The sequence below is a fragment of the Lissotriton helveticus genome, chromosome 8, assembly GCF_964261635.1.
Source record: "Lissotriton helveticus chromosome 8, aLisHel1.1, whole genome shotgun sequence".
Taxonomy (NCBI): Eukaryota; Metazoa; Chordata; class Amphibia; order Caudata; family Salamandridae; genus Lissotriton; species Lissotriton helveticus.
In genome coordinates, this window is record NC_136069.1 from 818,739,722 (window position 1) to 818,764,897 (window position 25,176).

At 39.8% G+C, this 25,176-nt stretch overlaps 19 non-coding genes across 19 annotated transcripts; all 19 read left to right on the forward strand.

Moving 5' to 3' along the window:
* The first annotated feature begins 283 nt into the window (after positions 1-283).
* TRNAV-CAC (transfer RNA valine (anticodon CAC)) lies at positions 284-356 on the forward strand. Its single transcript has one exon. It is a non-coding gene; the product is annotated as a tRNA-Val (tRNA).
* Positions 357-2,449: 2,093 nt separating this feature from the next.
* TRNAP-UGG (transfer RNA proline (anticodon UGG)) lies at positions 2,450-2,521 on the forward strand. Its single transcript has one exon. It is a non-coding gene; the product is annotated as a tRNA-Pro (tRNA).
* Positions 2,522-2,809: 288 nt separating this feature from the next.
* On the forward strand, positions 2,810-2,882 carry TRNAV-CAC (transfer RNA valine (anticodon CAC)). The gene has a single exon. It is a non-coding gene; the product is annotated as a tRNA-Val (tRNA).
* A 2,117-nt stretch (positions 2,883-4,999) lies between these two features.
* On the forward strand, positions 5,000-5,071 carry TRNAP-UGG (transfer RNA proline (anticodon UGG)). The gene has a single exon. It is a non-coding gene; the product is annotated as a tRNA-Pro (tRNA).
* A 288-nt stretch (positions 5,072-5,359) lies between these two features.
* Positions 5,360-5,432, forward strand: TRNAV-CAC (transfer RNA valine (anticodon CAC)). Its single transcript has one exon. It is a non-coding gene; the product is annotated as a tRNA-Val (tRNA).
* A 2,121-nt stretch (positions 5,433-7,553) lies between these two features.
* Positions 7,554-7,625, forward strand: TRNAP-UGG (transfer RNA proline (anticodon UGG)). The gene has a single exon. It is a non-coding gene; the product is annotated as a tRNA-Pro (tRNA).
* A 288-nt stretch (positions 7,626-7,913) lies between these two features.
* Positions 7,914-7,986, forward strand: TRNAV-CAC (transfer RNA valine (anticodon CAC)). The gene has a single exon. It is a non-coding gene; the product is annotated as a tRNA-Val (tRNA).
* Positions 7,987-10,139: 2,153 nt separating this feature from the next.
* On the forward strand, positions 10,140-10,211 carry TRNAP-UGG (transfer RNA proline (anticodon UGG)). Its single transcript has one exon. It is a non-coding gene; the product is annotated as a tRNA-Pro (tRNA).
* A 288-nt stretch (positions 10,212-10,499) lies between these two features.
* On the forward strand, positions 10,500-10,572 carry TRNAV-CAC (transfer RNA valine (anticodon CAC)). Its single transcript has one exon. It is a non-coding gene; the product is annotated as a tRNA-Val (tRNA).
* Positions 10,573-12,689: 2,117 nt separating this feature from the next.
* Positions 12,690-12,761, forward strand: TRNAP-UGG (transfer RNA proline (anticodon UGG)). Its single transcript has one exon. It is a non-coding gene; the product is annotated as a tRNA-Pro (tRNA).
* Positions 12,762-13,049: 288 nt separating this feature from the next.
* Positions 13,050-13,122, forward strand: TRNAV-CAC (transfer RNA valine (anticodon CAC)). The gene has a single exon. It is a non-coding gene; the product is annotated as a tRNA-Val (tRNA).
* A 2,121-nt stretch (positions 13,123-15,243) lies between these two features.
* On the forward strand, positions 15,244-15,315 carry TRNAP-UGG (transfer RNA proline (anticodon UGG)). Its single transcript has one exon. It is a non-coding gene; the product is annotated as a tRNA-Pro (tRNA).
* A 288-nt stretch (positions 15,316-15,603) lies between these two features.
* TRNAV-CAC (transfer RNA valine (anticodon CAC)) lies at positions 15,604-15,676 on the forward strand. The gene has a single exon. It is a non-coding gene; the product is annotated as a tRNA-Val (tRNA).
* A 2,145-nt stretch (positions 15,677-17,821) lies between these two features.
* On the forward strand, positions 17,822-17,893 carry TRNAP-UGG (transfer RNA proline (anticodon UGG)). Its single transcript has one exon. It is a non-coding gene; the product is annotated as a tRNA-Pro (tRNA).
* Positions 17,894-18,181: 288 nt separating this feature from the next.
* On the forward strand, positions 18,182-18,254 carry TRNAV-CAC (transfer RNA valine (anticodon CAC)). The gene has a single exon. It is a non-coding gene; the product is annotated as a tRNA-Val (tRNA).
* A 2,129-nt stretch (positions 18,255-20,383) lies between these two features.
* On the forward strand, positions 20,384-20,455 carry TRNAP-UGG (transfer RNA proline (anticodon UGG)). Its single transcript has one exon. It is a non-coding gene; the product is annotated as a tRNA-Pro (tRNA).
* A 288-nt stretch (positions 20,456-20,743) lies between these two features.
* Positions 20,744-20,816, forward strand: TRNAV-CAC (transfer RNA valine (anticodon CAC)). The gene has a single exon. It is a non-coding gene; the product is annotated as a tRNA-Val (tRNA).
* A 2,141-nt stretch (positions 20,817-22,957) lies between these two features.
* Positions 22,958-23,029, forward strand: TRNAP-UGG (transfer RNA proline (anticodon UGG)). Its single transcript has one exon. It is a non-coding gene; the product is annotated as a tRNA-Pro (tRNA).
* Positions 23,030-23,317: 288 nt separating this feature from the next.
* TRNAV-CAC (transfer RNA valine (anticodon CAC)) lies at positions 23,318-23,390 on the forward strand. The gene has a single exon. It is a non-coding gene; the product is annotated as a tRNA-Val (tRNA).
* The last annotated feature ends 1,786 nt before the right edge of the window (positions 23,391-25,176 follow it).

The window sequence follows — 25,176 nt, forward strand, 5'->3', positions numbered from 1 at the left end:
TTGGTGCTCTTTTGAAGTATGCATTTCAAAGCCAATATCAATTTTCTCTTTGCAGTAGTGGATGATTATTTGCTAGAGTCTCATGCTTTTAACCTTGCCCTGCCTGAGCAAATAGGAAACATTTCTCTTTAAGCATTTTGCAAAAATGCTGAACTTGCAAGGCATATACAAGCGTTCAGATAGGGCTGTCGGGCAGGTTGCATGAAAGAAATCTAAAACCAGATGCCCTTGGAATAGTCTGTTTTGAGCAGTTTCATCACAGAAGAATCACCTGTAGGTATCTGTTTCTGTAGTGTAGTGGTTATCACGTTCGCCTCACACGCGAAAGGTCCCCGGTTCGAAACCGGGCAGAAACACTAGTTATATTGTCTTGGCTGCAATGATGAGAGTTGCCGTTTTGCATGAAATTGTCCAGGCCCTGAAGGTGGGTTCATGCAGTCTCGTTCCAAGAAAGTGAATTCTCTTAAAAACAATAACATAATTGGCATGTGGATGTATCTGTTGATTCACAGACCTCACTTTCAAAAGAGCCCTGCATTCGGTTCAATGCTCAACCAGAACAAGCATTAACTTTGAGAATTGTTGGCACCAACAGGCCTCCTATTTTAGTGGAGTGTTTTTGGTTTTAAGTGCTGAGGCTTGGGCTCAATTCCTAGATGATCCTTCTCAAGGTGATGATACAAATGCATCGTCACCTTTTCGTTTAATGTCAGAATTGTTTATTTCCATTTGGTGGTGTATGAATGCTTTCGACAGTATGGGGATTTTTTCTAGCCTTGCATGAATAAAAGCATATCACTCCTCTTTATGTATTTTTCTAATACATTTATATTTGCATCTCCTCTCCTAGCATGCATTTTTGACTATCTTACAGGCTGTATATAATAAGTATCAATTCAGGGGCGCTTCTACTACTCAAATCACAACTGTTCTATCACGACATTGATAAGCAATCTGCATCTGCTTCTGTTGTGTATTGGTTATCATATTTACCTGACGTGTGAAAGTCCCATGTTTGACAGTGCACGTTAACAAAGAAACCAATGATTTTTATTAAAAGTTGTCTTGTGTTTTGGTTACCTTGCATCAGCCAAAACGTGCCAGAGATGACTTCATTTGCAGTCACTTGAAAAGTAGGGATTCTCAAATAAATGGCAAGAGGTTGAAACAAATCCAAAGAAATGCATGGCATATCTATGAGTAGGTGTATGCATGTATCCATATATAAAGATAGATAGATAGATAGATAGATAGATAGAGATATAGATAGATAGATAGATAGATAGATAGATAGATAGATAGATAGATAGATAGATAGATAGATATAGGGAGAGAGAGAGTGTTAATATAAACAGAGACTTTATTTTCAATCAAGCGGTATTTTCTTTCCTTTAGGAGCAGAATGTTCTGATCATCAGCGCACCAGAATGTAGTGCTTGGTTGGCAAGCATCACATATTGTGATGTGTTAGCTAAGAGTTCCATGTCCTTCAGACTCATATATTCCTCTGTAGTTGTACCTTGGTGATTCCACAAAACATGGCATCATAATCAGCATTCTACTGCCACAGAGTGGACAGAGAAACCATTTAGAATTTCCCTGAAAAAGAAAAAAAGCATACTTAGGCAGAGCTTTGTGGACAGGAAGGACATTAGAGCAAGTGAGCAATAAGCACTGCTTTTGTTAATTTACATAGGCAGAACAGAGACTGCTGGGAAAAGCCTGAAATTAAAGGCACAGAAAATGCCTGCTTCTGGAGAGAACACTAAGAAGCATTGAAAGTTTTTCCTCTGGCCCTGGCCACTCTTAAGAGGAATCCTATGATAGTCAGCAGGACCCACCCTAAAAAGGAAGGGACAGCCATTTGGACCCTTTCCACCTTTCCTATATCTCGCCTGATCGAGCCTGATTGAGCGCTGATTGAGCGGATAAGCACATAAGCACATGTACTTCTCATTTTGGGAAGGCATTGCTTAGCTTGTTACCAGCAGCTCAGTTATGTTATGATGTTAGAGGCTATGCAAGGAATGCTTTAGTCCTGCATTAGGCAGTTTTTATTGCTTCTTGCATTCAAGAGATAGATAATTAGCCAGAATCTGTGGCCCAGCTATTCACCTTGGCATTCCGATTTGCACAAAGGGAATAAGTATTTGAGAGAAAAGGCAAAATGTGTTTCTTATGTTGTTATGAACAGCTTTTTATTCTTTCTCTTTAGGCTCTAGCCAATGCAGAAATATATAAATAACTGCTGACTTCCTGTAAGACTTGTCCAATGCTGAGAAAAAATAAAAGGGGACACTTACAAATGATAGTGCTATCGTTTGAGAAAGGGTAAGTTGACACTGAATTTCCTGTGAATTCACAGACCAAGCATGAAAAAGACCCCAGCATGATCTTCATTGCGGGCTTAGAGCTGGTATTACCTTTTCAGAGGTGAGGGTCTTTCAACGGCTCGTTGGTCTAGGGGTATGATTCTCGCTTTGGGTGCGAGAGGTCCCGGGTTCAAATCCCGGACGAGCCCTTTCATTGGTGCTCTTTTGAAGTATGCATTTCAAAGCCAATATCAATTTTCTCTTTGCAGTAGTGGATGATTATTTGCTAGAGTCTCATGCTTTTAACCTTGCCCTGCCTGAGCAAATAGGAAACATTTCTCTTTAAGCATTTTGCAAAAATGCTGAACTTGCAAGGCATATACAAGCGTTCAGATAGGGCTGTCGGGCAGGTTGCATGAAAGAAATCTAAAACCAGATGCCCTTGGAATAGTCTGTTTTGAGCAGTTTCATCACAGAAGAATCACCTGTAGGTATCTGTTTCTGTAGAGTAGTGGTTATCACGTTCGCCTCACACGCGAAAGGTCCCCGGTTCGAAACCGGGCAGAAACACTAGTTATATTGTCTTGGCTGCAATGATGAGAGTTGCCGTTTTGCATGAAATTGTCCAGGCCCTGAAGGTGGGTTCATGCAGTCTCGTTCCAAGAAAGTGAATTCTCTTAAAAACAATAACATAATTGGCATGTGGATGTATCTGTTGATTCACAGACCTCACTTTCAAAAGAGCCCTGCATTCGGTTCAATGCTCAACCAGAACAAGCATTAACTTTGAGAATTGTTGGCACCAACAGGCCTCCTATTTTAATGGAGTGTTTTTGGTTTTAAGTGCTGAGGCTTGGGCTCAATTCCTAGATGATCCTTCTCAAGGTGATGATACAAATGCATCGTCACCTTTTCGTTTAATGTCAGAATTGTTTATTTCCATTTGGTGGTGTATGAATGCTTTCGACAGTATGGGGATTTTTTCTAGCCTTGCATGAATAAAAGCATATCACTCCTCTTTATGTATTTTTCTAATACATTTATATTTGCATCTCCTCTCCTAGCATGCATTTTTGACTATCTTACAGGCTGTATATAATAAGTATCAATTCAGGGGCGCTTCTACTACTCAAATCACAACTGTTCTATCACGACATTGATAAGCAATCTGCATCTGCTTCTGTTGTGTATTGGTTATCATATTTACCTGACGTGTGAAAGTCCCATGTTTGACAGTGCACGTTAACAAAGAAACCAATGATTTTTATTAAAAGTTGTCTTGTGTTTTGGTTACCTTGCATCAGCCAAAACGTGCCAGAGATGACTTCATTTGCAGTCACTTGAAAAGTAGGGATTCTCAAATAAATGGCAAGAGGTTGAAACAAATCCAAAGAAATGCATGGCATATCTATGAGTAGGTGTATGCATGTATCCATATATAAAGATAGATAGATAGATAGATAGATAGAGATATAGATAGATAGATAGATAGATAGATAGATAGATAGATAGATAGATAGATAGATAGATAGATAGATAGATAGATAGATAGATAGATAGATATAGGGAGAGAGAGAGCGTTAATATAAACAGAGACTTTATTTTCAATCAAGCGGTATTTTCTTTCCTTTAGGAGCAGAATGTTCTGATCATCAGCGCACCAGAATGTAGTGCTTGGTTGGCAAGCATCACATATTGTGATGTGTTAGCTAAGAGTTCCATGTCCTTCAGACTCATATATTCCTCTGTAGTTGTACCTTGGTGATTCCACAAAACATGGCATCATAATCAGCATTCTACTGCCACAGAGTGGACAGAGAAACCATTTAGAATTTCCCTGAAAAAGAAAAAAAGCATACTTAGGCAGAGCTTTGTGGACAGGAAGGACATTAGAGCAAGTGAGCAATAAGCACTGCTTTTGTTAATTTACATAGGCAGAACAGAGACTGCTGGGAAAAGCCTGAAATTAAAGGCACAGAAAATGCCTGCTTCTGGAGAGAACACTAAGAAGCATTGAAAGTTTTTCCTCTGACCCTGGCCACTCTTAAGAGGAATCCTATGATAGTCAGCAGGACCCACCCTAAAAAGGAAGGGACAGCCATTTGGACCCTTTCCACCTTTCCTTGATCGAGCCTGATCGAGCCTGATTGAGCGCTGATTGAGCGGATAAGCACATAAGCACATGTACTTCTCATTTTGGGAAGGCATTGCTTAGCTTGTTACCAGCAGCTCAGTTATGTTATGATGTTAGAGGCTATGCAAGGAATGCTTTAGTCCTGCATTAGGCAGTTTTTATTGCTTCTTGCATTCAAGAGATAGATAATTAGCCAGAATCTGTGGCCCAGCTATTCACCTTGGCATTCCGATTTGCACAAAGGGAATAAGTATTTGAGAGAAAAGGCAAAATGTGTTTCTTATGTTGTTATGAACAGCTTTTTATTCTTTCTCTTTAGGCTCTAGCCAATGCAGAAATATATAAATAACTGCTGACTTCCTGTAAGACTTGTCCAATGCTGAGAAAAAATAAAAGGGGACACTTACAAATGATAGTGCTATTGTTTGAGAAAGGGTAAGTTGACACTGAATTTCCTGTGAATTCACAGACCAAGCATGAAAAAGACCCCAGCATGATCTTCATTGCGGGCTTAGAGCTGGTATTACCTTTTCAGAGGTGAGGGTCTTTCAACGGCTCGTTGGTCTAGGGGTATGATTCTCGCTTTGGGTGCGAGAGGTCCCGGGTTCAAATCCCGGACGAGCCCTTTCATTGGTGCTCTTTTGAAGTATGCATTTCAAAGCCAATATCAATTTTCTCTTTGCAGTAGTGGATGATTATTTGCTAGAGTCTCATGCTTTTAACCTTGCCCTGCCTGAGCAAATAGGAAACATTTCTCTTTAAGCATTTTGCAAAAATGCTGAACTTGCAAGGCATATACAAGCGTTCAGATAGGGCTGTCGGGCAGGTTGCATGAAAGAAATCTAAAACCAGATGCCCTTGGAATAGTCTGTTTTGAGCAGTTTCATCACAGAAGAATCACCTGTAGGTATCTGTTTCTGTAGTGTAGTGGTTATCACGTTCGCCTCACACGCGAAAGGTCCCCGGTTCGAAACCGGGCAGAAACACTAGTTATATTGTCTTGGCTGCAATGTTGAGAGTTGCCGTTTTGCATGAAATTGTCCAGGCCCTGAAGGTGGGTTCATGCAGTCTCGTTCCAAGAAAGTGAATTCTCTTAAAAACAATAACATAATTGGCATGTGGATGTATCTGTTGATTCACAGACCTCACTTTCAAAAGAGCCCTGCATTCGGTTCAATGCTCAACCAGAACAAGCATTAACTTTGAGAATTGTTGGCACCAACAGGCCTCCTATTTTAGTGGAGTGTTTTTGGTTTTAAGTGCTGAGGCTTGGGCTCAATTCCTAGATGATCCTTCTCAAGGTGATGATACAAATGCATCGTCACCTTTTCGTTTAATGTCAGAATTGTTTATTTCCATTTGGTGGTGTATGAATGCTTTCGACAGTATGGGGATTTTTTCTAGCCTTGCATGAATAAAAGCATATCACTCCTCTTTATGTATTTTTCTAATACATTTATATTTGCATCTCCTCTCCTAGCATGCATTTTTGACTATCTTACAGGCTGTATATAATAAGTATCAATTCAGGGGCGCTTCTACTACTCAAATCACAACTGTTCTATCACGACATTGATAAGCAATCTGCATCTGCTTCTGTTGTGTATTGGTTATCATATTTACCTGACGTGTGAAAGTCCCATGTTTGACAGTGCACGTTAACAAAGAAACCAATGATTTTTATTAAAAGTTGTCTTGTGTTTTGGTTACCTTGCATCAGCCAAAACGTGCCAGAGATGACTTCATTTGCAGTCACTTGAAAAGTAGGGATTCTCAAATAAATGGCAAGAGGTTGAAACAAATCCAAAGAAATGCATGGCATATCTATGAGTAGGTGTATGCATGTATCCATATATAAAGATAGATAGATAGATAGATAGATAGAGATATAGATAGATAGATAGATAGATAGATAGATAGATAGATAGATAGATAGATAGATAGATAGATAGATAGATAGATAGATAGATAGATAGATAGATATAGGGAGAGAGAGAGTGTTAATATAAACAGAGACTTTATTTTCAATCAAGCGGTATTTTCTTTCCTTTAGGAGCAGAATGTTCTGATCATCAGCGCACCAGAATGTAGTGCTTGGTTGGCAAGCATCACATATTGTGATGTGTTAGCTAAGAGTTCCATGTCCTTCAGACTCATATATTCCTCTGTAGTTGTACCTTGGTGATTCCACAAAACATGGCATCATAATCAGCATTCTACTGCCACAGAGTGGACAGAGAAACCATTTAGAATTTCCCTGAAAAAGAAAAAAAGCATACTTAGGCAGAGCTTTGTGGACAGGAAGGACATTAGAGCAAGTGAGCAATAAGCACTGCTTTTGTTAATTTACATAGGCAGAACAGAGACTGCTGGGAAAAGCCTGAAATTAAAGGCACAGAAAATGCCTGCTTCTGGAGAGAACACTAAGAAGCATTGAAAGTTTTTCCTCTGGCCCTGGCCACTCTTAAGAGGAATCCTATGATAGTCAGCAGGACCCACCCTAAAAAGGAAGGGACAGCCATTTGGACCCTTTCCACCTTTCCTTGATCGAGCCTGATCGAGCCTGATTGAGCGCTGATTGAGCGGATAAGCACATAAGCACATGTACTTCTCATTTTGGGAAGGCATTGCTTAGCTTGTTACCAGCAGCTCAGTTATGTTATGATGTTAGAGGCTATGCAAGGAATGCTTTAGTCCTGCATTAGGCAGTTTTTATTGCTTCTTGCATTCAAGAGATAGATAATTAGCCAGAATCTGTGGCCCAGCTATTCACCTTGGCATTCCGATTTGCACAAAGGGAATAAGTATTTGAGAGAAAAGGCAAAATGTGTTTCTTATGTTGTTATGAACAGCTTTTTATTCTTTCTCTTTAGGCTCTAGCCAATGCAGAAATATATAAATAACTGCTGACTTCCTGTAAGACTTGTCCAATGCTGAGAAAAAATAAAAGGGGACACTTACAAATGATAGTGCTATCGTTTGAGAAAGGGTAAGTTGACACTGAATTTCCTGTGAATTCACAGACCAAGCATGAAAAAGACCCCAGCATGATCTTCATTGCGGGCTTAGAGCTGGTATTACCTTTTCAGAGGTGAGGGTCTTTCAACGGCTCGTTGGTCTAGGGGTATGATTCTCGCTTTGGGTGCGAGAGGTCCCGGGTTCAAATCCCGGACGAGCCCTTTCATTGGTGCTCTTTTGAAGTATGCATTTCAAAGCCAATATCAATTTTCTCTTTGCAGTAGTGGATGATTATTTGCTAGAGTCTCATGCTTTTAACCTTGCCCTGCCTGAGCAAATAGGAAACATTTCTCTTTAAGCATTTTGCAAAAATGCTGAACTTGCAAGGCATATACAAGCGTTCAGATAGGGCTGTCGGGCAGGTTGCATGAAAGAAATCTAAAACCAGATGCCCTTGGAATAGTCTGTTTTGAGCAGTTTCATCACAGAAGAATCACCTGTAGGTATCTGTTTCTGTAGTGTAGTGGTTATCACGTTCGCCTCACACGCGAAAGGTCCCCGGTTCGAAACCGGGCAGAAACACTAGTTATATTGTCTTGGCTGCAATGATGAGAGTTGCCGTTTTGCATGAAATTGTCCAGGCCCTGAAGGTGGGTTCATGCAGTCTCGTTCCAAGAAAGTGAATTCTCTTAAAAACAATAACATAATTGGCATGTGGATGTATCTGTTGATTCACAGACCTCACTTTCAAAAGAGCCCTGCATTCGGTTCAATGCTCAACCAGAACAAGCATTAACTTTGAGAATTGTTGGCACCAACAGGCCTCCTATTTTAGTGGAGTGTTTTTGGTTTTAAGTGCTGAGGCTTGGGCTCAATTCCTAGATGATCCTTCTCAAGGTGATGATACAAATGCATCGTCACCTTTTCGTTTAATGTCAGAATTGTTTATTTCCATTTGGTGGTGTATGAATGCTTTCGACAGTATGGGGATTTTTTCTAGCCTTGCATGAATAAAAGCATATCACTCCTCTTTATGTATTTTTCTAATACATTTATATTTGCATCTCCTCTCCTAGCATGCATTTTTGACTATCTTACAGGCTGTATATAATAAGTATCAATTCAGGGGCGCTTCTACTACTCAAATCACAACTGTTCTATCACGACATTGATAAGCAATCTGCATCTGCTTCTGTTGTGTATTGGTTATCATATTTACCTGACGTGTGAAAGTCCCATGTTTGACAGTGCACGTTAACAAAGAAACCAATGATTTTTATTAAAAGTTGTCTTGTGTTTTGGTTACCTTGCATCAGCCAAAACGTGCCAGAGATGACTTCATTTGCAGTCACTTGAAAAGTAGGGATTCTCAAATAAATGGCAAGAGGTTGAAACAAATCCAAAGAAATGCATGGCATATCTATGAGTAGGTGTATGCATGTATCCATATATAAAGATAGATAGATAGATAGATAGATAGAGATATAGATAGATAGATAGATAGATAGATAGATAGATAGATAGATAGATAGATAGATAGATAGATAGATAGATAGATAGATAGATAGATAGATAGATAGATAGATAGATAGATAGATAGATAGATAGATATAGGGAGAGAGAGAGTGTTAATATAAACAGAGACTTTATTTTCAATCAAGCGGTATTTTCTTTCCTTTAGGAGCAGAATGTTCTGATCATCAGCGCACCAGAATGTAGTGCTTGGTTGGCAAGCATCACATATTGTGATGTGTTAGCTAAGAGTTCCATGTCCTTCAGACTCATATATTCCTCTGTAGTTGTACCTTGGTGATTCCACAAAACATGGCATCATAATCAGCATTCTACTGCCACAGAGTGGACAGAGAAACCATTTAGAATTTCCCTGAAAAAGAAAAAAAGCATACTTAGGCAGAGCTTTGTGGACAGGAAGGACATTAGAGCAAGTGAGCAATAAGCACTGCTTTTGTTAATTTACATAGGCAGAACAGAGACTGCTGGGAAAAGCCTGAAATTAAAGGCACAGAAAATGCCTGCTTCTGGAGAGAACACTAAGAAGCATTGAAAGTTTTTCCTCTGGCCCTGGCCACTCTTAAGAGGAATCCTATGATAGTCAGCAGGACCCACCCTAAAAAGGAAGGGACAGCCATTTGGACCCTTTCCACCTTTCCTATATCTCGCCTGATCGAGCCTGATTGAGCGCTGATTGAGCGGATAAGCACATAAGCACATGTACTTCTCATTTTGGGAAGGCATTGCTTAGCTTGTTACCAGCAGCTCAGTTATGTTATGATGTTAGAGGCTATGCAAGGAATGCTTTAGTCCTGCATTAGGCAGTTTTTATTGCTTCTTGCATTCAAGAGATAGATAATTAGCCAGAATCTGTGGCCCAGCTATTCACCTTGGCATTCCGATTTGCACAAAGGGAATAAGTATTTGAGAGAAAAGGCAAAATGTGTTTCTTATGTTGTTATGAACAGCTTTTTATTCTTTCTCTTTAGGCTCTAGCCAATGCAGAAATATATAAATAACTGCTGACTTCCTGTAAGACTTGTCCAATGCTGAGAAAAAATAAAAGGGGACACTTACAAATGATAGTGCTATCGTTTGAGAAAGGGTAAGTTGACACTGAATTTCCTGTGAATTCACAGACCAAGCATGAAAAAGACCCCAGCATGATCTTCATTGCGGGCTTAGAGCTGGTATTACCTTTTCAGAGGTGAGGGTCTTTCAACGGCTCGTTGGTCTAGGGGTATGATTCTCGCTTTGGGTGCGAGAGGTCCCGGGTTCAAATCCCGGACGAGCCCTTTCATTGGTGCTCTTTTGAAGTATGCATTTCAAAGCCAATATCAATTTTCTCTTTGCAGTAGTGGATGATTATTTGCTAGAGTCTCATGCTTTTAACCTTGCCCTGCCTGAGCAAATAGGAAACATTTCTCTTTAAGCATTTTGCAAAAATGCTGAACTTGCAAGGCATATACAAGCGTTCAGATAGGGCTGTCGGGCAGGTTGCATGAAAGAAATCTAAAACCAGATGCCCTTGGAATAGTCTGTTTTGAGCAGTTTCATCACAGAAGAATCACCTGTAGGTATCTGTTTCTGTAGAGTAGTGGTTATCACGTTCGCCTCACACGCGAAAGGTCCCCGGTTCGAAACCGGGCAGAAACACTAGTTATATTGTCTTTGCTGCAATGATGAGAGTTGCCGTTTTGCATGAAATTGTCCAGGCCCTGAAGGTGGGTTCATGCAGTCTCGTTCCAAGAAAGTGAATTCTCTTAAAAACAATAACATAATTGGCATGTGGATGTATCTGTTGATTCACAGACCTCACTTTCAAAAGAGCCCTGCATTCGGTTCAATGCTCAACCAGAACAAGCATTAACTTTGAGAATTGTTGGCACCAACAGGCCTCCTATTTTAGTGGAGTGTTTTTGGTTTTAAGTGCTGAGGCTTGGGCTCAATTCCTAGATGATCCTTCTCAAGGTGATGATACAAATGCATCGTCACCTTTTCGTTTAATGTCAGAATTGTTTATTTCCATTTGGTGGTGTATGAATGCTTTCGACAGTATGGGGATTTTTTCTAGCCTTGCATGAATAAAAGCATATCACTCCTCTTTATGTATTTTTCTAATACATTTATATTTGCATCTCCTCTCCTAGCATGCATTTTTGACTATCTTACAGGCTGTATATAATAAGTATCAATTCAGGGGCGCTTCTACTACTCAAATCACAACTGTTCTATCACGACATTGATAAGCAATCTGCATCTGCTTCTGTTGTGTATTGGTTATCATATTTACCTGACGTGTGAAAGTCCCATGTTTGACAGTGCACGTTAACAAAGAAACCAATGATTTTTATTAAAAGTTGTCTTGTGTTTTGGTTACCTTGCATCAGCCAAAACGTGCCAGAGATGACTTCATTTGCAGTCACTTGAAAAGTAGGGATTCTCAAATAAATGGCAAGAGGTTGAAACAAATCCAAAGAAATGCATGGCATATCTATGAGTAGGTGTATGCATGTATCCATATATAAAGATAGATAGATAGATAGATAGATAGAGATATAGATAGATAGATAGATAGATAGATAGATAGATAGATAGATAGATAGATAGATAGATAGATAGATAGATAGATAGATAGATAGATAGATATAGGGAGAGAGAGAGCGTTAATATAAACAGAGACTTTATTTTCAATCAAGCGGTATTTTCTTTCCTTTAGGAGCAGAATGTTCTGATCATCAGCGCACCAGAATGTAGTGCTTGGTTGGCAAGCATCACATATTGTGATGTGTTAGCTAAGAGTTCCATGTCCTTCAGACTCATATATTCCTCTGTAGTTGTACCTTGGTGATTCCACAAAACATGGCATCATAATCAGCATTCTACTGCCACAGAGTGGACAGAGAAACCATTTAGAATTTCCCTGAAAAAGAAAAAAAGCATACTTAGGCAGAGCTTTGTGGACAGGAAGGACATTAGAGCAAGTGAGCAATAAGCACTGCTTTTGTTAATTTACATAGGCAGAACAGAGACTGCTGGGAAAAGCCTGAAATTAAAGGCACAGAAAATGCCTGCTTCTGGAGAGAACACTAAGAAGCATTGAAAGTTTTTCCTCTGACCCTGGCCACTCTTAAGAGGAATCCTATGATAGTCAGCAGGACCCACCCTAAAAAGGAAGGGACAGCCATTTGGACCCTTTCCACCTTTCCTTGATCGAGCCTGATCGAGCCTGATTGAGCGCTGATTGAGCGGATAAGCACATAAGCACATGTACTTCTCATTTTGGGAAGGCATTGCTTAGCTTGTTACCAGCAGCTCAGTTATGTTATGATGTTAGAGGCTATGCAAGGAATGCTTTAGTCCTGCATTAGGCAGTTTTTATTGCTTCTTGCATTCAAGAGATAGATAATTAGCCAGAATCTGTGGCCCAGCTATTCACCTTGGCATTCCGATTTGCACAAAGGGAATAAGTATTTGAGAGAAAAGGCAAAATGTGTTTCTTATGTTGTTATGAACAGCTTTTTATTCTTTCTCTTTAGGCTCTAGCCAATGCAGAAATATATAAATAACTGCTGACTTCCTGTAAGACTTGTCCAATGCTGAGAAAAAATAAAAGGGGACACTTACAAATGATAGTGCTATTGTTTGAGAAAGGGTAAGTTGACACTGAATTTCCTGTGAATTCACAGACCAAGCATGAAAAAGACCCCAGCATGATCTTCATTGCGGGCTTAGAGCTGGTATTACCTTTTCAGAGGTGAGGGTCTTTCAACGGCTCGTTGGTCTAGGGGTATGATTCTCGCTTTGGGTGCGAGAGGTCCCGGGTTCAAATCCCGGACGAGCCCTTTCATTGGTGCTCTTTTGAAGTATGCATTTCAAAGCCAATATCAATTTTCTCTTTGCAGTAGTGGATGATTATTTGCTAGAGTCTCATGCTTTTAACCTTGCCCTGCCTGAGCAAATAGGAAACATTTCTCTTTAAGCATTTTGCAAAAATGCTGAACTTGCAAGGCATATACAAGCGTTCAGATAGGGCTGTCGGGCAGGTTGCATGAAAGAAATCTAAAACCAGATGCCCTTGGAATAGTCTGTTTTGAGCAGTTTCATCACAGAAGAATCACCTGTAGGTATCTGTTTCTGTAGTGTAGTGGTTATCACGTTCGCCTCACACGCGAAAGGTCCCCGGTTCGAAACCGGGCAGAAACACTAGTTATATTGTCTTGGCTGCAATGTTGAGAGTTGCCGTTTTGCATGAAATTGTCCAGGCCCTGAAGGTGGGTTCATGCAGTCTCGTTCCAAGAAAGTGAATTCTCTTAAAAACAATAACATAATTGGCATGTGGATGTATCTGTTGATTCACAGACCTCACTTTCAAAAGAGCCCTGCATTCGGTTCAATGCTCAACCAGAACAAGCATTAACTTTGAGAATTGTTGGCACCAACAGGCCTCCTATTTTAGTGGAGTGTTTTTGGTTTTAAGTGCTGAGGCTTGGGCTCAATTCCTAGATGATCCTTCTCAAGGTGATGATACAAATGCATCGTCACCTTTTCGTTTAATGTCAGAATTGTTTATTTCCATTTGGTGGTGTATGAATGCTTTCGACAGTATGGGGATTTTTTCTAGCCTTGCATGAATAAAAGCATATCACTCCTCTTTATGTATTTTTCTAATACATTTATATTTGCATCTCCTCTCCTAGCATGCATTTTTGACTATCTTACAGGCTGTATATAATAAGTATCAATTCAGGGGCGCTTCTACTACTCAAATCACAACTGTTCTATCACGACATTGATAAGCAATCTGCATCTGCTTCTGTTGTGTATTGGTTATCATATTTACCTGACGTGTGAAAGTCCCATGTTTGACAGTGCACGTTAACAAAGAAACCAATGATTTTTATTAAAAGTTGTCTTGTGTTTTGGTTACCTTGCATCAGCCAAAACGTGCCAGAGATGACTTCATTTGCAGTCACTTGAAAAGTAGGGATTCTCAAATAAATGGCAAGAGGTTGAAACAAATCCAAAGAAATGCATGGCATATCTATGAGTAGGTGTATGCATGTATCCATATATAAAGATAGATAGATAGATAGATAGATAGAGATATAGATAGATAGATAGATAGATAGATAGATAGATAGATAGATAGATAGATAGATAGATAGATAGATAGATAGATAGATAGATAGATAGATAGATATAGGGAGAGAGAGAGTGTTAATATAAACAGAGACTTTATTTTCAATCAAGCGGTATTTTCTTTCCTTTAGGAGCAGAATGTTCTGATCATCAGCGCACCAGAATGTAGTGCTTGGTTGGCAAGCATCACATATTGTGATGTGTTAGCTAAGAGTTCCATGTCCTTCAGACTCATATATTCCTCTGTAGTTGTACCTTGGTGATTCCACAAAACATGGCATCATAATCAGCATTCTACTGCCACAGAGTGGACAGAGAAACCATTTAGAATTTCCCTGAAAAAGAAAAAAAGCATACTTAGGCAGAGCTTTGTGGACAGGAAGGACATTAGAGCAAGTGAGCAATAAGCACTGCTTTTGTTAATTTACATAGGCAGAACAGAGACTGCTGGGAAAAGCCTGAAATTAAAGGCACAGAAAATGCCTGCTTCTGGAGAGAACACTAAGAAGCATTGAAAGTTTTTCCTCTGGCCCTGGCCACTCTTAAGAGGAATCCTATGATAGTCAGCAGGACCCACCCTAAAAAGGAAGGGACAGCCATTTGGACCCTTTCCACCTTTCCTTGATCGAGCCTGATCGAGCCTGATTGAGCGCTGATTGAGCGGATAAGCACATAAGCACATGTACTTCTCATTTTGGGAAGGCATTGCTTAGCTTGTTACCAGCAGCTCAGTTATGTTATGATGTTAGAGGCTATGCAAGGAATGCTTTAGTCCTGCATTAGGCAGTTTTTATTGCTTCTTGCATTCAAGAGATAGATAATTAGCCAGAATCTGTGGCCCAGCTATTCACCTTGGCATTCCGATTTGCACAAAGGGAATAAGTATTTGAGAGAAAAGGCAAAATGTGTTTCTTATGTTGTTATGAACAGCTTTTTATTCTTTCTCTTTAGGCTCTAGCCAATGCAGAAATATATAAATAACTGCTGACTTCCTGTAAGACTTGTCCAATGCTGAGAAAAAATAAAAGGGGACACTTACAAATGATAGTGCTATCGTTTGAGAAAGGGTAAGTTGACACTGAATTTCCTGTGAATTCACAGACCAAGCATGAAAAAGACCCCAGCATGATCTTCATTGCGGGCTTAGAGCTGGTATTACCTTTTCAGAGGTGAGGGTCTTTCAACGGCTCGTTGGTCTAGGGGTATGATTCTCGCTTTGGGTGCGAGAGGTCCCGGGTTCAAATCCCGGACGAGCCCTTTCATTGGTGCTCTTTTGAAGTATGCATTTCAAAGCCAATATCAATTTTCTCTTTGCAGTAGTGGATGATTATTTGCTAGAGTCTCATGCTTTTAACCTTGCCCTGCCTGAGCAAATAGGAAACATTTCTCTTTAAGCATTTTGCAAAAATGCTGAACTTGCAAGGCATATACAAGCGTTCAGATAGGGCTGTCGGGCAGGTTGCATGAAAGAAATCTAAAACCAGATGCCCTTGGAATAGTCTGTTTTGAGCAGTTTCATCACAGAAGAATCACCTGTAGGTATCTGTTTCTGTAGTGTAGTGGTTATCACGTTCGCCTCACACGCGAAAGGTCCCCGGTTCGAAACCGGGCAGAAACACTAGTTATATTGTCTTGGCTGCAATGATGAGAGTTGCCGTTTTGCATGAAATTGTCCAGGCCCTGAAGGTGGGTTCATGCAGTCTCGTTCCAAGAAAGTGAATTCTCTTAAAAACAATAACATAATTGGCATGTGGATGTATCTGTTGATTCACAGACCTCACTTTCAAAAGAGCCCTGCATTCGGTTCAATGCTCAACCAGAACAAGCATTAACTTTGAGAATTGTTGGCACCAACAGGCCTCCTATTTTAGTGGAGTGTTTTTGGTTTTAAGTGCTGAGGCTTGGGCTCAATTCCTAGATGATCCTTCTCAAGGTGATGATACAAATGCATCGTCACCTTTTCGTTTAATGTCAGAATTGTTTATTTCCATTTGGTGGTGTATGAATGCTTTCGACAGTATGGGGATTTTTTCTAGCCTTGCATGAATAAAAGCATATCACTCCTCTTTATGTATTTTTCTAATACATTTATATTTGCATCTCCTCTCCTAGCATGCATTTTTGACTATCTTACAGGCTGTATATAATAAGTATCAATTCAGGGGCGCTTCTACTACTCAAATCACAACTGTTCTATCACGACATTGATAAGCAATCTGCATCTGCTTCTGTTGTGTATTGGTTATCATATTTACCTGACGTGTGAAAGTCCCATGTTTGACAGTGCACGTTAACAAAGAAACCAATGATTTTTATTAAAAGTTGTCTTGTGTTTTGGTTACCTTGCATCAGCCAAAACGTGCCAGAGATGACTTCATTTGCAGTCACTTGAAAAGTAGGGATTCTCAAATAAATGGCAAGAGGTTGAAACAAATCCAAAGAAATGCATGGCATATCTATGAGTAGGTGTATGCATGTATCCATATATAAAGATAGATAGATAGATAGATAGATAGAGATATAGATAGATAGATAGATAGATAGATAGATAGATAGATAGATAGATAGATAGATAGATAGATAGATAGATAGATAGATAGATAGATAGATAGATAGATAGATAGATAGATAGATAGATATAGGGAGAGAGAGAGTGTTAATATAAACAGAGACTTTATTTTCAATCAAGCGGTATTTTCTTTCCTTTAGGAGCAGAATGTTCTGATCATCAGCGCACCAGAATGTAGTGCTTGGTTGGCAAGCATCACATATTGTGATGTGTTAGCTAAGAGTTCCATGTCCTTCAGACTCATATATTCCTCTGTAGTTGTACCTTGGTGATTCCACAAAACATGGCATCATAATCAGCATTCTACTGCCACAGAGTGGACAGAGAAACCATTTAGAATTTCCCTGAAAAAGAAAAAAAGCATACTTAGGCAGAGCTTTGTGGACAGGAAGGACATTAGAGCAAGTGAGCAATAAGCACTGCTTTTGTTAATTTACATAGGCAGAACAGAGACTGCTGGGAAAAGCCTGAAATTAAAGGCACAGAAAATGCCTGCTTCTGGAGAGAACACTAAGAAGCATTGAAAGTTTTTCCTCTGGCCCTGGCCACTCTTAAGAGGAATCCTATGATAGTCAGCAGGACCCACCCTAAAAAGGAAGGGACAGCCATTTGGACCCTTTCCACCTTTCCTATATCTCGCCTGATCGAGCCTGATTGAGCGCTGATTGAGCGGATAAGCACATAAGCACATGTACTTCTCATTTTGGGAAGGCATTGCTTAGCTTGTTACCAGCAGCTCAGTTATGTTATGATGTTAGAGGCTATGCAAGGAATGCTTTAGTCCTGCATTAGGCAGTTTTTATTGCTTCTTGCATTCAAGAGATAGATAATTAGCCAGAATCTGTGGCCCAGCTATTCACCTTGGCATTCCGATTTGCACAAAGGGAATAAGTATTTGAGAGAAAAGGCAAAATGTGTTTCTTATGTTGTTATGAACAGCTTTTTATTCTTTCTCTTTAGGCTCTAGCCAATGCAGAAATATATAAATAACTGCTGACTTCCTGTAAGACTTGTCCAATGCTGAGAAAAAATAAAAGGGGACACTTACAAATGATAGTGCTATCGTTTGAGAAAGGGTAAGTTGACACTGAATTTCCTGTGAATTCACAGACCAAGCATGAAAAAGACCCCAGCATGATCTTCATTGCGGGCTTAGAGCTGGTATTACCTTTTCAGAGGTGAGGGTCTTTCAACGGCTCGTTGGTCTAGGGGTATGATTCTCGCTTTGGGTGCGAGAGGTCCCGGGTTCAAATCCCGGACGAGCCCTTTCATTGGTGCTCTTTTGAAGTATGCATTTCAAAGCCAATATCAATTTTCTCTTTGCAGTAGTGGATGATTATTTGCTAGAGTCTCATGCTTTTAACCTTGCCCTGCCTGAGCAAATAGGAAACATTTCTCTTTAAGCATTTTGCAAAAATGCTGAACTTGCAAGGCATATACAAGCGTTCAGATAGGGCTGTCGGGCAGGTTGCATGAAAGAAATCTAAAACCAGATGCCCTTGGAATAGTCTGTTTTGAGCAGTTTCATCACAGAAGAATCACCTGTAGGTATCTGTTTCTGTAGAGTAGTGGTTATCACGTTCGCCTCACACGCGAAAGGTCCCCGGTTCGAAACCGGGCAGAAACACTAGTTATATTGTCTTTGCTGCAATGATGAGAGTTGCCGTTTTGCATGAAATTGTCCAGGCCCTGAAGGTGGGTTCATGCAGTCTCGTTCCAAGAAAGTGAATTCTCTTAAAAACAATAACATAATTGGCATGTGGATGTATCTGTTGATTCACAGACCTCACTTTCAAAAGAGCCCTGCATTCGGTTCAATGCTCAACCAGAACAAGCATTAACTTTGAGAATTGTTGGCACCAACAGGCCTCCTATTTTAGTGGAGTGTTTTTGGTTTTAAGTGCTGAGGCTTGGGCTCAATTCCTAGATGATCCTTCTCAAGGTGATGATACAAATGCATCGTCACCTTTTCGTTTAATGTCAGAATTGTTTATTTCCATTTGGTGGTGTATGAATGCTTTCGACAGTATGGGGATTTTTTCTAGCCTTGCATGAATAAAAGCATATCACTCCTCTTTATGTATTTTTCTAATACATTTATATTTGCATCTCCTCTCCTAGCATGCATTTTTGACTATCTTACAGGCTGTATATAATAAGTATCAATTCAGGGGCGCTTCTACTACTCAAATCACAACTGTTCTATCACGACATTGATAAGCAATCTGCATCTGCTTCTGTTGTGTATTGGTTATCATATTTACCTGACGTGTGAAAGTCCCATGTTTGACAGTGCACGTTAACAAAGAAACCAATGATTTTTATTAAAAGTTGTCTTGTGTTTTGGTTACCTTGCATCAGCCAAAACGTGCCAGAGATGACTTCATTTGCAGTCACTTGAAAAGTAGGGATTCTCAAATAAATGGCAAGAGGTTGAAACAAATCCAAAGAAATGCATGGCATATCTATGTGTAGGTGTATGCATGTATCCATATATAAAGATAGAGATATAGATAGATAGATAGATAGATAGATAGATAGATAGATAGATAGATAGATAGATAGATAGATAGATAGATAGATAGATAGATAGATAGATAGATAGATAGATAGATAGATAGATAGATAGATATAGGGAGAGAGAGAGTGTTAATATAAACAGAGACTTTATTTTCAATCAAGCGGTATTTTCTTTCCTTTAGGAGCAGAATGTTCTGATCATCAGCGCACCAGAATGTAGTGCTTGGTTGGCAAGCATCACATATTGTGATGTGTTAGCTAAGAGTTCCATGTCCTTCAGACTCATATATTCCTCTGTAGTTGTACCTTGGTGATTCCACAAAACATGGCATCATAATCAGCATTCTACTGCCACAGAGTGGACAGAGAAACCATTTAGAATTTCCCTGAAAAAGAAAAAAAGCATACTTAGGCAGAGCTTTGTGGACAGGAAGGACATTAGAGCAAGTGAGCAATAAGCACTGCTTTTGTTAATTTACATAGGCAGAACAGAGACTGCTGGGAAAAGCCTGAAATTAAAGGCACAGAAAATGCCTGCTTCTGGAGAGAACACTAAGAAGCATTGAAAGTTTTTCCTCTGGCCCTGGCCACTCTTAAGAGGAATCCTATGATAGTCAGCAGGACCCACCCTAAAAAGGAAGGGACAGCCATTTGGACCCTTTCCACCTTTCCTTGATCGAGCCTGATCGAGCCTGATTGAGCGCTGATTGAGCGGATAAGCACATAAGCACATGTACTTCTCATTTTGGGAAGGCATTGCTTAGCTTGTTACCAGCAGCTCAGTTATGTTATGATGTTAGAGGCTATGCAAGGAATGCTTTAGTCCTGCATTAGGCAGTTTTTATTGCTTCTTGCATTCAAGAGATAGATAATTAGCCAGAATCTGTGGCCCAGCTATTCACCTTGGCATTCCGATTTGCACAAAGGGAATAAGTATTTGAGAGAAAAGGCAAAATGTGTTTCTTATGTTGTTATGAACAGCTTTTTATTCTTTCTCTTTAGGCTCTAGCCAATGCAGAAATATATAAATAACTGCTGACTTCCTGTAAGACTTGTCCAATGCTGAGAAAAAATAAAAGGGGACACTTACAAATGATAGTGCTATCGTTTGAGAAAGGGTAAGTTGACACTGAATTTCCTGTGAATTCACAGACCAAGCATGAAAAAGACCCCAGCATGATCTTCATTGCGGGCTTAGAGCTGGTATTACCTTTTCAGAGGTGAGGGTCTTTCAACGGCTCGTTGGTCTAGGGGTATGATTCTCGCTTTGGGTGCGAGAGGTCCCGGGTTCAAATCCCGGACGAGCCCTTTCATTGGTGCTCTTTTGAAGTATGCATTTCAAAGCCAATATCAATTTTCTCTTTGCAGTAGTGGATGATTATTTGCTAGAGTCTCATGCTTTTAACCTTGCCCTGCCTGAGCAAATAGGAAACATTTCTCTTTAAGCATTTTGCAAAAATGCTGAACTTGCAAGGCATATACAAGCGTTCAGATAGGGCTGTCGGGCAGGTTGCATGAAAGAAATCTAAAACCAGATGCCCTTGGAATAGTCTGTTTTGAGCAGTTTCATCACAGAAGAATCACCTGTAGGTATCTGTTTCTGTAGTGTAGTGGTTATCACGTTCGCCTCACACGCGAAAGGTCCCCGGTTCGAAACCGGGCAGAAACACTAGTTATATTGTCTTGGCTGCAATGTTGAGAGTTGCCGTTTTGCATGAAATTGTCCAGGCCCTGAAGGTGGGTTCATGCAGTCTCGTTCCAAGAAAGTGAATTCTCTTAAAAACAATAACATAATTGGCATGTGGATGTATCTGTTGATTCACAGACCTCACTTTCAAAAGAGCCCTGCATTCGGTTCAATGCTCAACCAGAACAAGCATTAACTTTGAGAATTGTTGGCACCAACAGGCCTCCTATTTTAGTGGAGTGTTTTTGGTTTTAAGTGCTGAGGCTTGGGCTCAATTCCTAGATGATCCTTCTCAAGGTGATGATACAAATGCATCGTCACCTTTTCGTTTAATGTCAGAATTGTTTATTTCCATTTGGTGGTGTATGAATGCTTTCGACAGTATGGGGATTTTTTCTAGCCTTGCATGAATAAAAGCATATCACTCCTCTTTATGTATTTTTCTAATACATTTATATTTGCATCTCCTCTCCTAGCATGCATTTTTGACTATCTTACAGGCTGTATATAATAAGTATCAATTCAGGGGCGCTTCTACTACTCAAATCACAACTGTTCTATCACGACATTGATAAGCAATCTGCATCTGCTTCTGTTGTGTATTGGTTATCATATTTACCTGACGTGTGAAAGTCCCATGTTTGACAGTGCACGTTAACAAAGAAACCAATGATTTTTATTAAAAGTTGTCTTGTGTTTTGGTTACCTTGCATCAGCCAAAACGTGCCAGAGATGACTTCATTTGCAGTCACTTGAAAAGTAGGGATTCTCAAATAAATGGCAAGAGGTTGAAACAAATCCAAAGAAATGCATGGCATATCTATGAGTAGGTGTATGCATGTATCCATATATAAAGATAGATAGATAGATAGATAGATAGAGATATAGATAGATAGATAGATAGATAGATAGATAGATAGATAGATAGATAGATAGATAGATAGATAGATAGATAGATAGATAGATAGATAGATAGATAGATAGATAGATAGATAGATATAGGGAGAGAGAGAGTGTTAATATAAACAGAGACTTTATTTTCAATCAAGCGGTATTTTCTTTCCTTTAGGAGCAGAATGTTCTGATCATCAGCGCACCAGAATGTAGTGCTTGGTTGGCAAGCATCACATATTGTGATGTGTTAGCTAAGAGTTCCATGTCCTTCAGACTCATATATTCCTCTGTAGTTGTACCTTGGTGATTCCACAAAACATGGCATCATAATCAGCATTCTACTGCCACAGAGTGGACAGAGAAACCATTTAGAATTTCCCTGAAAAAGAAAAAAAGCATACTTAGGCAGAGCTTTGTGGACAGGAAGGACATTAGAGCAAGTGAGCAATAAGCACTGCTTTTGTTAATTTACATAGGCAGAACAGAGACTGCTGGGAAAAGCCTGAAATTAAAGGCACAGAAAATGCCTGCTTCTGGAGAGAACACTAAGAAGCATTGAAAGTTTTTCCTCTGGCCCTGGCCACTCTTAAGAGGAATCCTATGATAGTCAGCAGGACCCACCCTAAAAAGGAAGGGACAGCCATTTGGACCCTTTCCACCTTTCCTTGATCGAGCCTGATCGAGCCTGATTGAGCGCTGATTGAGCGGATAAGCACATAAGCACATGTACTTCTCATTTTGGGAAGGCATTGCTTAGCTTGTTACCAGCAGCTCAGTTATGTTATGATGTTAGAGGCTATGCAAGGAATGCTTTAGTCCTGCATTAGGCAGTTTTTATTGCTTCTTGCATTCAAGAGATAGATAATTAGCCAGAATCTGTGGCCCAGCTATTCACCTTGGCATTCCGATTTGCACAAAGGGAATAAGTATTTGAGAGAAAAGGCAAAATGTGTTTCTTATGTTGTTATGAACAGCTTTTTATTCTTTCTCTTTAGGCTCTAGCCAATGCAGAAATATATAAATAACTGCTGACTTCCTGTAAGACTTGTCCAATGCTGAGAAAAAATAAAAGGGGACACTTACAAATGATAGTGCTATCGTTTGAGAAAGGGTAAGTTGACACTGAATTTCCTGTGAATTCACAGACCAAGCATGAAAAAGACCCCAGCATGATCTTCATTGCGGGCTTAGAGCTGGTATTACCTTTTCAGAGGTGAGGGTCTTTCAACGGCTCGTTGGTCTAGGGGTATGATTCTCGCTTTGGGTGCGAGAGGTCCCGGGTTCAAATCCCGGACGAGCCCTTTCATTGGTGCTCTTTTGAAGTATGCATTTCAAAGCCAATATCAATTTTCTCTTTGCAGTAGTGGATGATTATTTGCTAGAGTCTCATGCTTTTAACCTTGCCCTGCCTGAGCAAATAGGAAACATTTCTCTTTAAGCATTTTGCAAAAATGCTGAACTTGCAAGGCATATACAAGCGTTCAGATAGGGCTGTCGGGCAGGTTGCATGAAAGAAATCTAAAACCAGATGCCCTTGGAATAGTCTGTTTTGAGCAGTTTCATCACAGAAGAATCACCTGTAGGTATCTGTTTCTGTAGAGTAGTGGTTATCACGTTCGCCTCACACGCGAAAGGTCCCCGGTTCGAAACCGGGCAGAAACACTAGTTATATTGTCTTGGCTGCAATGATGAGAGTTGCCGTTTTGCATGAAATTGTCCAGGCCCTGAAGGTGGGTTCATGCAGTCTCGTTCCAAGAAAGTGAATTCTCTTAAAAACAATAACATAATTGGCATGTGGATGTATCTGTTGATTCACAGACCTCACTTTCAAAAGAGCCCTGCATTCGGTTCAATGCTCAACCAGAACAAGCATTAACTTTGAGAATTGTTGGCACCAACAGGCCTCCTATTTTAGTGGAGTGTTTTTGGTTTTAAGTGCTGAGGCTTGGGCTCAATTCCTAGATGATCCTTCTCAAGGTGATGATACAAATGCATCGTCACCTTTTCGTTTAATGTCAGAATTGTTTATTTCCATTTGGTGGTGTATGAATGCTTTCGACAGTATGGGGATTTTTTCTAGCCTTGCATGAATAAAAGCATATCACTCCTCTTTATGTATTTTTCTAATACATTTATATTTGCATCTCCTCTCCTAGCATGCATTTTTGACTATCTTACAGGCTGTATATAATAAGTATCAATTCAGGGGCGCTTCTACTACTCAAATCACAACTGTTCTATCACGACATTGATAAGCAATCTGCATCTGCTTCTGTTGTGTATTGGTTATCATATTTACCTGACGTGTGAAAGTCCCATGTTTGACAGTGCACGTTAACAAAGAAACCAATGATTTTTATTAAAAGTTGTCTTGTGTTTTGGTTACCTTGCATCAGCCAAAACGTGCCAGAGATGACTTCATTTGCAGTCACTTGAAAAGTAGGGATTCTCAAATAAATGGCAAGAGGTTGAAACAAATCCAAAGAAATGCATGGCATATCTATGAGTAGGTGTATGCATGTATCCATATATAAAGATAGATAGATAGATAGATAGATAGAGATATAGATAGATAGATAGATAGATAGATAGATAGATAGATAGATAGATAGATAGATAGATAGATAGATAGATAGATAGATAGATAGATAGATAGATAGATAGATAGATAGATAGATATAGGGAGAGAGAGAGCGTTAATATAAACAGAGACTTTATTTTCAATCAAGCGGTATTTTCTTTCCTTTAGGAGCAGAATGTTCTGATCATCAGCGCACCAGAATGTAGTGCTTGGTTGGCAAGCATCACATATTGTGATGTGTTAGCTAAGAGTTCCATGTCCTTCAGACTCATATATTCCTCTGTAGTTGTACCTTGGTGATTCCACAAAACATGGCATCATAATCAGCATTCTACTGCCACAGAGTGGACAGAGAAACCATTTAGAATTTCCCTGAAAAAGAAAAAAAGCATACTTAGGCAGAGCTTTGTGGACAGGAAGGACATTAGAGCAAGTGAGCAATAAGCACTGCTTTTGTTAATTTACATAGGCAGAACAGAGACTGCTGGGAAAAGCCTGAAATTAAAGGCACAGAAAATGCCTGCTTCTGGAGAGAACACTAAGAAGCATTGAAAGTTTTTCCTCTGACCCTGGCCACTCTTAAGAGGAATCCTATGATAGTCAGCAGGACCCACCCTAAAAAGGAAGGGACAGCCATTTGGACCCTTTCCACCTTTCCTTGATCGAGCCTGATCGAGCCTGATTGAGCGCTGATTGAGCGGATAAGCACATAAGCACATGTACTTCTCATTTTGGGAAGGCATTGCTTAGCTTGTTACCAGCAGCTCAGTTATGTTATGATGTTAGAGGCTATGCAAGGAATGCTTTAGTCCTGCATTAGGCAGTTTTTATTGCTTCTTGCATTCAAGAGATAGATAATTAGCCAGA